Below are 13,375 nucleotides of genomic sequence, written 5' to 3'. Positions count from 1 at the left end.
ATGAGATTTCATCACTATGAAATGATGATGGAAGATAATGCTCTGTCCATTGTGACCCTAGGCTAGGGAGCTCTCTGCCCCCAGAGAATCTGATCAACTAAATCAGTCGCTGTTTGTGGCATTTCATTTCTCTCCAGTGTTTTATTTGTTCTAATTGAGCTTTGTCTGACGTCTTGTCTGCATCTTCTTTAGGTGCATATCAGGAAATATACCTTATTAATGTGTATACTAGTCTGGGTAAACATAAAACAACACTATTTCTCTTTTTTAAATTTATAAACCCTGTAAAGAAGGTACTTGAATCTCCAGTAGATGGTTTGAAGTTGGGAATAATCTTTAGTATGCCGTTGTCCCAATGGATGAAATAAAAATGAGTTATCTTCACAAGACTTGGTTTAATGATTTATAGGCTGTTTTTAAAAAATGAAATAAAACAGAAGAGAAAAAAATAGTCCAAAATACATAGTGAGAGAGTTTATACTTAGGATAAATAATTTAGATTTATAGATGCTAAGATAATGGTATCAGCTGAATAAAAACATTTCTGTTATGATAAACCACAGGGGGAAGGCCCTAAGAATATAAGAGCCCCATGCAGATTTTAGTAGCTCAAAGTAAATTAATATACCGTCGGCACTTTTCTGCTCCCAAACTATATAAAAAGTTACTTTGGGGATATCTGCAGTTCTCTAGAATTAATTTGATAGTTGTCTCAGTGCACCAAAATCTGACTTTGATTCACGCTGTTGTCCTCAAAGAAATCAGCAAGACTGAAAGCGGCTATTTGTCATGAGAGCAGGCTCTGTATCGAGGATGAGTAAGTGTGTGTGTTTAATGAATCATGCATGACCTAAAGATCTTGGCTCTCAAGAATTTGAATGGGGTTGGGTTTTTTTGCTTCCCCTTGAATTGATGGCAGACCTATTGTTTGTGCATTATTCATTCGATCTTAATTGTGGGGACCTTTATGTTCCAAAATGCTGCATTGCCATTATGCTAGTGTTTCAACTTTGACACAGTGTCAGAGAAAACAATTGAAAAAAATGGACTCAAATGTTTATCTTAGCTAACTTCCCGCCTTCTAATGGGTCAGTGTCTTTTTAATGAGACTCACCTATCTAATTGTAATTCTGATCAAAAGATTATACTAAATAACTGGAAAATCTTTGACTTCATAGTTCAGTGACTAAGAGCAACTGGGGAGTTTCAGGAGTCAGATTGCCTGTGCTGCCCCTTTCAGTGGGCTGTGACTAACAGGTTCAGTTTATCTCTCCATAAAGCTCCCACCACTTGTATTTGTTTTAACCTTCTTCCTCTCATTCCTTTGTCATTTTTGGGGGTGGTGTCGGTTTCTTATTTGTCTTCTGTTCTGTGTTGTCTAATTTTGGCCTCAATCCTTCTAACATTTAGGCATATGGGCTCAGATTTTAAAAGGTCATTTGGCATTGTTGTGTTCAGCATCTCAGTGCCGAACTTATTTGGGATCCCAGATCTCATTTTCAAAAGGGACGGTCAATGGAACTTAAGCTCCTAGGTGCTTAAGCACCTTTTGAAAACAAGGTTTGGGCTCCTAAGTCTGTTGGTCATCTGATGCGGCGCACAGCAATGCCTAAATACCTTTAACAATCTGAGCCCTATCTATTAACTTAAGCGTATAAATATTTCTGTTGACTTCCAAGTGACTCATGCACTTAAAGTTAAGCCTATGTTTGCAGGATTATGACCTTAGACTGTCAGTGCTTTAGGAGAGGGACCTCACCTTTTTTCCTAACTCTGTAAAGCCCCAGGAAACTTACCATGCTATATACAAATTTAATGATGATTAACTTCCTATTATTGCCCCTTTCCTCCCTCATACCATTCTGACATAAAAAGCCAGGGGCATAGGATTCAAATATACTCTCTTTGAAAGGGATAATAAAATACATTTCAATCAGGGCATTTCAGATCTACAGACTCTCTCCGCTTTCAGATGTAGCATAAAACAAATTTGTGCCATTTGTTTTTAGTTTATTTCAGGCTGGCTAACCTGCACATCAATTGCACAACTTTAAAAACTTTTATAAGGCTTTTTTCTTTTCTTTTTAATGAATGGGTCTGGAGACAGCTGGATCTCATTTTGTGCAGGTTTTGTTTTGCTCACATTGGACCTCAGAGTAGATAAAACAAACTGATCTAGCTGTCCTTTTTACAGTTAAATTTCAGTTCCTTCAAGGGAGCAATTTTGATTTTTATTGTTTTTCATTTAATAGTGTTTGAATTCACATGGTCACTGGTAGGTTTTGAAGTTCACAAGCCAGTTAAGATTAAGGGTGATGTTAACTACTTTAGTGATGCTATTCCCAGGCTACATGGCTGTAGATTCAGAAAGAGGGAAATGCTTTGAGATACAAAATATAGGTGATTTCTAACCAGAAATGCTAGATTTTTAAGAGACCTTAAACTCTGGAATAGAGATAATTAAATTAATATACTAAAAACAAGGAATTATAAATGTTTTGTTGGACTGACTGGGAAAGACCAGATAGGCAGTACTATTCACACAGAAGAACGTGTACCCAGCCGTGTTGTTGTTTCTATGTAGTTTTAAGTCTTCATACAATCTTGAAGTAATTCCAGATTATATTAATGCAGCTAGGACATAATCACCCTTATGAAAATAATGAGTTGCTCTAAATAAAACCAGTTTCCAATTAGGTTAATGAAGATTAAAGGCAGCTACTCATGTAGAGATCCCAAAAAGTCCAGTGCTGGTGTAGATCTGCTGAAAACTTCTTGGGCATTTCTTAGTGCAGTCTTTAAAATGTTGTGTCCCCTTGCAGTACATTGTGATCCTCACAATTATACTGAATCAATCATATTTTCAGGATTTAAAAAAGTGTGTCGTGATAGGATTAGAAAAGAACACACTTTGATTCAAAAGCAGCAGCTTTAGCACTTGGATCAGAAAGAAATCTTCCAATAGTTGTAGTCAGTAATAATAGCATTCTTATGCTCTCCTTAGGTCTGCATCCACTAGGGCGGGTTCTCAAACTATTTTTTCTGGGACTCCCTTTGAAAATATTTCAGGCTGTGATTACCCCTCCCCCAAGAAAAGTGACGACCCCCTCCAATGCCATGCCACTCCCCTCCATGTTATATGCCACCCTTACTTCTGTGCTGCTGCTGGGGTCGGTGCTGCCTTCATAAAATCGGGCCAGCAGCTTCTGCTCCCCAGCCACACAGCCGCAGCCATGGCATGTATGGGGGCTGACAGCTTGTGACTCCCTCTCCCCATAATAACTTCGCGACCCCTTGAGGGGTCCTAACTCTGTTTGAGAGCCCCTGCACTAGGAGAATAGACATTACAATTTGCTGCTACTTAACACAACTGACTAAGCAGCACAATTTTGGTTCACTGCAAGCCTGAAAGATCATTCTGCAGCACTATTGCAAATTAAGCTATAGCTGCTTTCCTTTTGCCACATTTGTGCCTTATTGATGAAGCCCATATTGTTACAAAGGAGTCTTGTCTTTTCCTTAATAGAATATTTATTGCACAGGGCTATATTGTAGGAGGCCCTCTATGGGGTACATTTTTCTGCAGTTTGTCATTGCCAGCTTTATTTGTGTTTGTTTGTCTATTAATCACTTGTTACTTTATATACTGTTTCCCAAGCTAACCTGATTACTCCCTCTATTCCTTTTACTGAGTATCATATACACAGAAATCTGCAGTGAGTGACATACACAAAATCTAGAATCCCCAAGGTCACACTCCTTTGGATCTACTTTTAAGAAAGCATTTTGAAAGAGCTTAGCTTCTAGCTTCATATGTGTAAGAGAGGTCTTAACCAGTAGCCTCGGTCTGAATGCCCTTGCACATTTCTCTGAAATTTATGGATATCTATTTAGAGGCATTATCATTTCCCATGCAAATGCAGTGCAGTCATCTCTGTGGTGGAATGTTGCAAAGTTTAACATCAGTCACATAGCCATTAATGTAATTACAGAAATTGAAATGTTGTGAGAACACTGAGCGCCACACCTTGTGCGTTATCATCCAACTTTTGGCCAACGCCAGCTCACCTTAGTCTGAGATCTTGTGTGTGGTGATAACAGCAAGGCTGGAAACAATGACAATTTCAGATAGACTGAACAATTTCCCAGCTGAAAACAACAGAAAAATTAAAGTAAATGAAAGCCTTTAGCAGACTTTCTGATGGTATGAATGTTTTCATAGATTCATAAATTCCCAGGCTAAAAGGGACCGCTGTGATTATCTAGTCCTTTATGACCTCCTTTATAACGCTGGCCATAGAACTTCCCCAAAACAATTCCTAGAGCAGATACTTTAGGAAAAACCATCCAGTCTTGATTTGAAAATTGCCAGAGATGGAGAATGGATGGAGAATCCAAAGGATCCAGTGGTTAATTACCCGTATTGTTAAAAATGTATACCTTATTTCCAGTTTAAATTGTCCAGCTTCAACTTCCAGCCGTTTGATCAAGTTGTATCTTTCTCTGCTAGATTGAAGAGCCCATTATTAATTATTTGTTCCCCATGTAGATATGTGTAGACAATAATAAAGTACAATAATCAAATATTTTAGAACTCTTGGAGGATGTCAACAAGTATGTGGGCAAGGTTGATCCAGTAAATATAGTGTACTTGGACTTTCAGAAAGCCATTGACAAGGTATGAAACCAAGGAGTCTTAGCAAAGTAACAGTCATGGAATAAGAGGGAAGGTCCTCTCATGGATCAGTAACTGATTAAAAGATAGGAAATAAAGGCTAGGAATAAATGGTCAGTTTTCACAGTGGAGAGAGGTAAATAGTGGTGTCCCCCAGGGACCTATATTGGGACGTGCTGTTCCACATATTTATAAATGATCTGAAAAAGGGGATGAACACTGAGGTGGCAAAATCTGCAGGAGATACAAAATTACTCAAGATAGCTAAGTGCAAAGCTGATTATGAAGAGTTATAAAGGGATCTCACAAAACTAGATGACTGGGCCACAAAATGGCAGATGAAATTCAATATTAAGGGCAAGGTAATGCACATTGGAAAAAAAAAATCCCAACTATACATAAAAAATGATGGGGTCTAAATTAGTTGTTCCCAAGCAAGAGAGAGAACTTGGATTCGTGGATAGTTCTCTGAAAATATCTGATGAATGTGCAGTGGCATTCAAAAAAGCTAACAATATTAGGAAAGATTAAGAAAGGGATAGATAATAAAGCAGAAAGTATCATAATGCTTCTATGTAAATCCATGTTACACCCACACCTTGAATACTGTGTGCAGTTCTGGTTGCCTCTTATCAAAAAAGATATATTAGAATTGGAAAAGGTACAGAGAAGGGCAACATAAATGATTAGGGATGGAACAACTTCCATGTGAAGAGACTTAGCTTTAGTCTACACTTACCTGGAAATTTGGCGGCAGTCTACGGGAGTTACGCAAGCTACACAGAGTAGCTTGCATAACTCCCATCGACTGCTGTGCTTCCCTTCTGTGCGCTATCTTCACTGCACTGCGCCGACGGGAACTGTGTTCCTGTCGATGCAGCACTATACCACTTGAGAAGGTGTATTACCAGCGTCAACATCCTGATTGATTGAGCGGGTCTACACTGACCACTCAATCGATCCAGAAAGATCGATCTGACAGTGGCGACTTTGCCTTTGTCCCATACCTTGGGACTTTTCAGCTTAGAAAAGAGCACTCAGCTTACCAAGAGAGCCAGATGGCTCTGTATCATAGTGACCTCTCCTTTACATTATTTACCACTCCCACAATTTGTATATCATCTGCAAACTTTATCAGTGATTGATTTTATGTTTAATTCCAGGTCATTGATAAAAACTTAAAATAGTGTAGACCAAGAATCAATTCCTGTACAACTGCACTAGAAACACACCTGTTTGATGATTCCCCATTTACAATTACATTTTGAGACCTTTCAGTTAGCTAGCTTTTAATCCATTTAATGCATGCCATGTTAATTGTGTGTTTTAGTTTCTTAATCAAAATATTGTGCGGTACCAAGTCAAACACCTTGCAAAAGTCTAAGTATATTATGTCAGCACTATTGCCTTTATCCATCAAAAAAAATTGAGACCCTATCAAAGTAAAACCTCCATAAATCCATGTTCATTGGCATTAATTATATTACCCTTCTTAAATTCGTTATTAATTGAGTCCCTTATCAGCCACTCTTATTTTGCCTGGTATCAATATCAGATTAGGAAGACCCAGGTAATTACAGTCTTGTCATTTACCCTTTTTAAATATTGGCACATTAGTTTTTTTCTAATCTTCTGAAACTTCCCCAGAATTCCTAGACTTAATGAAAATAAATATTAATGGTCCAGCCAGCTCTTTAAAACTCTTGAATGCAAGTTATCCTGAAAATGTCTCACTTTTGTAGCTGCTCTTTAACATCCTCTTGAGATAATAGTGGAATGGAAAAAGTGTTGTTATATGATATAACTACGGCATCTGTTTTTCCCCAAGTACCAAACAGAAATATTTATTGAACACTTCTCCTTTTTCCACATTATTATAGATGAATATACCGTTATAGATATTGCTACCATTTCCATCCAGTATTCAGTGTTCCTAATAGACTTTAAAATACTATGTATCGTCCTTAAATCTGCTTTCTATAGGTTTCTCTTTATATCCCTTTCATTCCCTTATCAATTTTCTAGCTTTTGACTTATACGGCTTACTATCCATTCCCCTTTCTTCCATTTGTTATATATTAAATTATAACTCCTTTCACTCTACACTCTAAACCAGCTGCTTTTTAAAACCAAAATGGCCTTCTTCATTAGTTGTGGCTTTTTGGGAATTTAGTAAAGTTTTCTGAAACAATTCCCAATTATCATTCACATTGTTCTGATTAAATTTTTCTTCCCAGCTGATTTGGCTCAATATTGTTTTCAGCTTTGTTAAATTGGCCCTTTTAAAGCTCCAAGTATATATTCAGTGGCAAGAAAAATTACATTAATGCAGAGCTAAGGTTGCTTGGTGCCGTGTCATTGCCTTGCAGAATGTTAAGTTGATCAAAAGCAAACTTCTGAAAACCAGGAAATGCACAGTTAACCTTTGCTGTCTTTCAGCAGTGCCCCCGTGTGCCCCATTAACACATATACCTTTGTCTTCCAGCCCCACAGTTGCTGAAATGAACAAGTTCTTCACCTCCTTCCAGAACCTATTCACTGTCACCCATAGGATTTCTTTTAACACTAGTGAAGGATCAACCCCCACCCTCCAAAAAGGGGGGGTCCACGCCATCTTACCTCTGGTCCCCTGGAACTGACCATAAGCAGCCAGTGGGAATTATTTGCATACACTCCAGGTGTAGTGAAGGGTGTTAGGGGAACCTACACTATATGATGGAAGCAATAGTTTGGGCCTGCGTTGTAAAGTTGTGTTAGATATGAGGACATGTATGTATTACTTTGAGGTGTGTGACAGAGCAGAGATTATTATATGAGATCTATGTCTTACACCCTCTCATATGGGTGAGCAAAAGAAAGAGGTGCATGTATACCTTCAGGATCAAGTGTGCATCAGTTCTTTGTAGAATTGTGTAGGTTATGTCAGTAACAGGGTATAGGTCTTTTATTTCAAAGAACATTGTCAACAGTGAAATGGAATATCAAAGGATTCTAATACTTATGGTTAAGTGAAAAAGTGTAGGTTGAGATGGTATCTTGTGAGTAAGCGTAGGGGAGTTGTAAAAGGCTGTGAAGTGGTTCTGAAATTGCATACATGTGGTATGTTTTCTGGGTAGTTGGCTAAATGCGTGAATGTATTCCAGAATCTGGAACTCCCTGAATCTTATAGTGCTAAGATCCAGTGCGAGTCTGTGTGATACACATATTGAGGCATTGTTTGAAGAAGGTAGAGAGTTTTTGTGAGTAGTTTGCAGAAGATGAAGAGCTTGTACAGCTTAGCAATTGTAAAGTTGGCAGAACCACACACACACACAATGTAACAGGGCGTATTGGGGCATTGTTGAAATTGGGGCAGAGTTAAGGTTACATGGGCACCTTAAATAGATATTTCCTGGCTTTCAGAAACTGCCAGCCATGACTCGAAGTGTAGCAACCTCCAGCCATTCAGTCCAAAACTCCTTTTCTCTTGAGTCAGGGCTTGTGATTAATTCATTCTTAGTTATGTTAATTGAAGGTTGAGTTCATAGCCACTGAGGTCTGTGATTCATCCAGTCATTAGTACCTCTAAGTTTACCAGTACAAGGCAGCAGAAGGAAACCATTTTTGGGGGCAGGGGCCTGTGACTAGGTAACTTTTTGGTCAGATGACCCCAAATTTGGATCACTAATGCTACCCCACACCACTCGGAGGCCCACCAAATTTCAAAGCAGTTCAATTAATCATTCGGATTTTAGAACACTTACAAAAGTGGAGTTCTAAAGCATATAAAATGGCAGGAATGGAAACCATCTAGCCATTTTTCTGTATTGGTGCATTTGCAATATAAAAAAAATTAAATTTTCTCAGTTTCGGCCCCCCAATGATTTAGAGTTCCCTGAAGTCATCTGTTATCTGAGAGATATCCCATGATACAGTGTCATTAGTGCCAATATGAACCATCCCCAGTGAGTATTGGCCCATCAGCTTCAGAATACTGTCCAGTCTCAAAGTAACAACTTGTGTCTTGGCTCCTGGAAGGCAGCACACCATCCTATTATCCACTTGTCCCTTGCAGAATGTTCTTTCGATTCTTCTGAATATTGAATCCCCAGCAGGGATGGTCTGTCTTCTTTGCATGGTTGGAGAATTCATTATAGGTAAGCTTGCTTTTCTTACAGGTTGGGTCGAACTACCAACCAGAGGTGTGTCCTGTACATCTCTCCATTTCCTTGGAGCAGCTAAATCTTGAGAGGTATCTTCCACAGTTTCCATGTTGAGGACTTGTTATTGATTGGAAACTTCTAGCTGTGTGGAATTGCTTCTGCTTCTCTTCTCTCTAGTAGCCTCAGCCTGTCCAGAGTAGTCTGTCTCCAGCTGTGTAGAATGCCAATGTGATCTACAAACTGTCAGGCATCCTCTCTGACATCCTCTCACTCTGACTCTTTAGTGTACAGCTCCTTTCTTCCTTGAACCTGAAGTATTGATGTTTCCCAAACCTGATTGTCTTGGAACTCGTCAGCTTCTCAGTGGCATCTCTATTTGCCTCTCCAATCCAAGAATCTTTTCCTCCAGCACAGTCACCACCTTGCACTTCATGCACAGGAAGTCTCTTTTGGTGTCAGGTGGGAGAGAAAACATGGCACATCCATTGCAGGTCACCGTCACCATTCCATCCCCATCCATCTTGAAATTGCACGTTGAGCCTTAACTGGAAGAAAACTCTGTCTCACACCATCTCTGAACTCCCTCTGGAACTCTTCTGTTAGCTGTTTCTGTTCACGACTCTTGAGTTGGCCTAGCAAATGACTTTTTATACTGAGTCTCTCTGCTTTGCTCAGCTCATCTTAGCCCCGCCCCCACCACCAGGGAATGATTATTCACTCAGAGACTTCAAGCAGCCAGACTGATTAAAACCTGGAAGGGTCAGAAAAACCTTCCTTATTTTTTTTGATACTTATGAGTTACCATCCATGGCGTATGGAATAGAAACAGTCACATAACAAATAGATATGTAGCTTAAAGTTTATCACACAGTGAAATGGAAAAATAACCTAACAGATGGGAAAACATCTTGAATTCTGAAGATAGTGTTGGGCTGATAATTCAAGAAAAAAATGAAGAGCATTCACAATAGTGCTCAAAAAAAAAACCCCTGCATATAGAAGCACTAGAAAAAGATTATGTAGTATAATAGAACTTAAGGTAGCACAAAACCCAGTTCATGTGCCTATCAGAAATAATTCACTGCACTTAGGTTCTCTGCAGTCATCTGTCTACATGTATATGGTGCTCATCACCCTCGTATCAGAGTTATTTTCACACAAAAAAAAAAAATCAAAAAGCTTATTCAGCTATGTTAATGTAATGGTATATTGAAAGTGCAACTCTGAAAATGACTCTAACCCTGGCCTCTGTATTTGACTGATTTCCACTTTGGATTTACTGAATGTACAAGTCAGGTTCTCCCCCCCCCAGCTCCTAAGCGCAAACTGAAATCTGAGAATCAAGCTGGATTCTTTCTGTGTCATCACCCCCCAAAAAAGATTGTGCAGGCCAAATTAGACCCTCATTGATGCTTGTGCAACCCAACTGTCCTCAAATTGCGTTTCCACAGGTATAATTGTTTAGAATTTAAACAATTGTTTGCTATGGTATGCCAGAAAGCAGAGTAACCAGTTTACTGGCTTTTCAGGGCTAACAGAAACACTCACTTATTTAGGCAACATCTGTGCTAGTCGTTCTTTCTTAACCATCTCCCTTCTCCCTCCCATTGATACAGTAGGTGGCAGCAGTATTTTCCGGTGGTAGCAGTGTTTTCCAGTGGTAGCAAAGGCATGAGTGCTAAAAGTGTATTAACTGGTGACTGACATATTAACTGTTCTGGTCTAACACAGCTCACAGTTGATCTACGTGATTCGGTGGTTAAAACACCATCTGCCTCCAGTGGCCTTTCTGCTCCTACTGTTGGTGGACCTGCACTGATGGTAAATACAGAGGATGAAAAAAGTGCATTGCAAACAAAGCCATAAGGAGCATATTGAAGAAGCAGAAGTCATTTTACATAGTCATTTTTCAGAGTAGAGCCACATAAGAGAAGGTCATACCAAGAGAAACAGTGACGGGTGTTCTTGGAAATGCTTTCTGAAGAATGTTGTTCTATCGGGTATGGTCTCAAGGCACATAGCTATCACATCCTGGGGTGCAATGCAGACCAGCGAGGATTGTTACCACCTGCTTGCAACCTTAGCTGCCTCTCACAAACAGCGTGCAGGTCTTGCCCTGAATGTCTGTGTATAGCTACAGCCCTGATCCAGCAATTCTGACCTCAGCAGCCTGTCAGCAACACTCCAGCCACACTCTGGTTTCCAAAAGCCTTAGTTACTACCTTTAGGGTGATCCCAACACCCTCCCAGTATGGATTTTCAAAAAAAAAAACAAAAAAAAAACATATGTTCTGCACTGTCCAGCTCTTTCCTGGACAGTCAGTTATTGGACGTCCATTGCTCCTGTAAAGGGGTCAGTAAACAACATTTGACTACTTTAATTGGAGTTACCAAACAGTTCAGTTTTAATACAACACTGGATTAGTTTTGATTTAAAAAAAAAAAAAAAAAGTATTTAAATACAAAGAGAAATCTTAAGTGAGTACAAGGTATTAAAGTCAGAAATAGTTACAAGAAATAAAGATTAAAAGGCTTTTTAATAGCCATAACTTAACAAACTAGACTTGGATCAGGGTAAAATCCTTATCACATTGTTCTCAGTAATGGGGCTGACCAAATTCTCATGTCAGAACCCCTCCCAAAATGCAAAGGCTGGTTCCTTGGGTGTTTTTGCTCTTCACTTTTATAGTCCAGTCACCCTTTGAAATGCATTTTCCTGAGTGTTTCACATTTGATAAAGTTCCTTCCTGCTGTGAGGACAAAGACATGGAACCTGTTTCACCACTATATTCCATGTTGCTTGCTTGCTAAGATGCAGATCAATCTGTTCCAGTCTTCCTTCTTTGCCAAAGAATGGCCCCTTGACAGGTGATTGCCAATCAAATTTGACACCTGACTAGGGGTATCCGCTTGCCCTTTGTCTTTGAGGAACTGGTTTACCCCCTCCTCATAGTAGTTTGGTAACTATAGTTCAGTTATGATTTCAGCTTATATTCGTAACTTTACATATAACGTTGCTACATACATCTCATTATGATGTTATTGACTAGTGAGTTACTAGTTTTCAAGTGATGTATCTTGAGATACGATTTTGTACAAAGATTATTACAGTAATATGTAGGGTGTGAGTACAGGGGTGCATTTGGTCATAATAAGTTTATTATTTAAGTGCAATGTAGTGTCAGGACTAGTTTTCCAAGCCAGTCTCACAGGGAAATCAAGGTAGCTAACCTAATGGTGCAATATTAGAAGTCTGAAATTCAGGACAATTGATAAATATGGCTGTCCCAGTTTTTTCTCATCCAGCACTCTTCTGTACACATTACTTGTCTTTATCTTCTAGCCAAATATTTTCCTATCACTAAAATCTTCTAGTATGCATATTTTTTCATGTTGCTTTATATTATCATTTGTGTTGGCAGATTTCTACAATGGTACAGTGTAGTCAGAGAGGCAGCATGTTATGTAGCACTAAATAACTTAAAGACTTATTTCAGCACTATCACTTAATTTTAAACAATCACTTTTCATGAGGGACACAGACCAGCTTATTTTGACCTAATTCAAGTGATTTCTGGTAAAAAAAACAAACAAACAAACCTGAGAATAAACTTGTTTACTGCACTATTTAACACCTCTGTTTTAGTCAAATGGATTTTTTAGATTATGGCTCCAGAGTTAGGAGAGTAGTTAAGCATGTGCATAACTTTTAAGTGTGTGCTCAAGTCCCATTTACACTGAGTTTAAACATATGCTCAAGTGCTTTCCTGAATAGGTTCTTGAGGCCTGGTCTACATTAAAAAGTTAGACCCCCACTACGTTGCTCAGCGGTGTGAAAAAAAGCCCTGAGTCCGTGATAGAAGATATGTTATCTAGCCTTTATCAGTATCTCAGGAATTGCAAGATTCTTAAGTAAGAGCAGGTTAGATGAAAACAAAATCAAGTAAAACAACTTCATTGCTAACTGATCTGTCCTAGCAATTGGTATTTCACTTCTGCCAGCAGCCTAAACTGGAAAGTTTGTCTTTATGTATTTATTTTAGAGAGGAAGGGAGGGAGGGAGGGAGGGAGGGAGAGCGTTCGTTTATACCTCTAAGTTGTTTGTGCTCCCGGGTCTCTGTGTGGTGGGGATTTCAGAGTGCATCAGCGCTCCAGGTGCTGCTGCTGCTGTGTGTGCATGTCCCCCAAGTATTCTATCTCTTCCTTCCAGAATGCACTGTTATAAACATTACACACGTCTGTATTTTAAATGAAGATATTGTGGAGACATAACTGAATTGTTTGTCTTGCAAATGAGTCAGATGAGCTTCAGGAATGAGTTGCAAAATTGAGTATATTAGTAGTGCAGACAAGGCCTGATATGAGGATTGAAACCCTGTGAATTGGATTTATCTTTTGATTACAGGCTACATTTGAATTACTTTTTTCAATGTTCAGGATAGTCTTTTAAAAGAAAACGACTTAATTTTCAATGTCAATGTATATTTTGAGAAGCACAGACTAAGAAAACAATCAGCTTAACCTTTGTCACTTGTGGACATTAAAGAAACTTGTACTA

At 38.9% G+C, this 13,375-nt stretch overlaps 1 protein-coding gene across 6 annotated transcripts in view; it reads left to right on the top strand.

Annotated features, from left to right (window-relative positions):
• The window catches only part of CBLB (Cbl proto-oncogene B), a 177,900-nt gene that overhangs the window by 123,875 nt on the left and 40,650 nt on the right, over positions 1-13,375 (top strand). The gene's annotated exons all lie outside the window — the stretch shown is intronic.

Source organism: Emydura macquarii, unplaced genomic scaffold (assembly GCF_026122565.2).
Source record: "Emydura macquarii macquarii isolate MOO-44397 ecotype Brisbane River unplaced genomic scaffold, CSIRO-AGI_Emac_v2 contig_1119, whole genome shotgun sequence".
NCBI lineage: Eukaryota > Metazoa > Chordata > Testudines > Chelidae > Emydura > Emydura macquarii.
The sequence above is the reverse complement of the archived record's forward strand: the minus strand, read 5'-3'. Positions and strand labels throughout refer to the sequence as shown.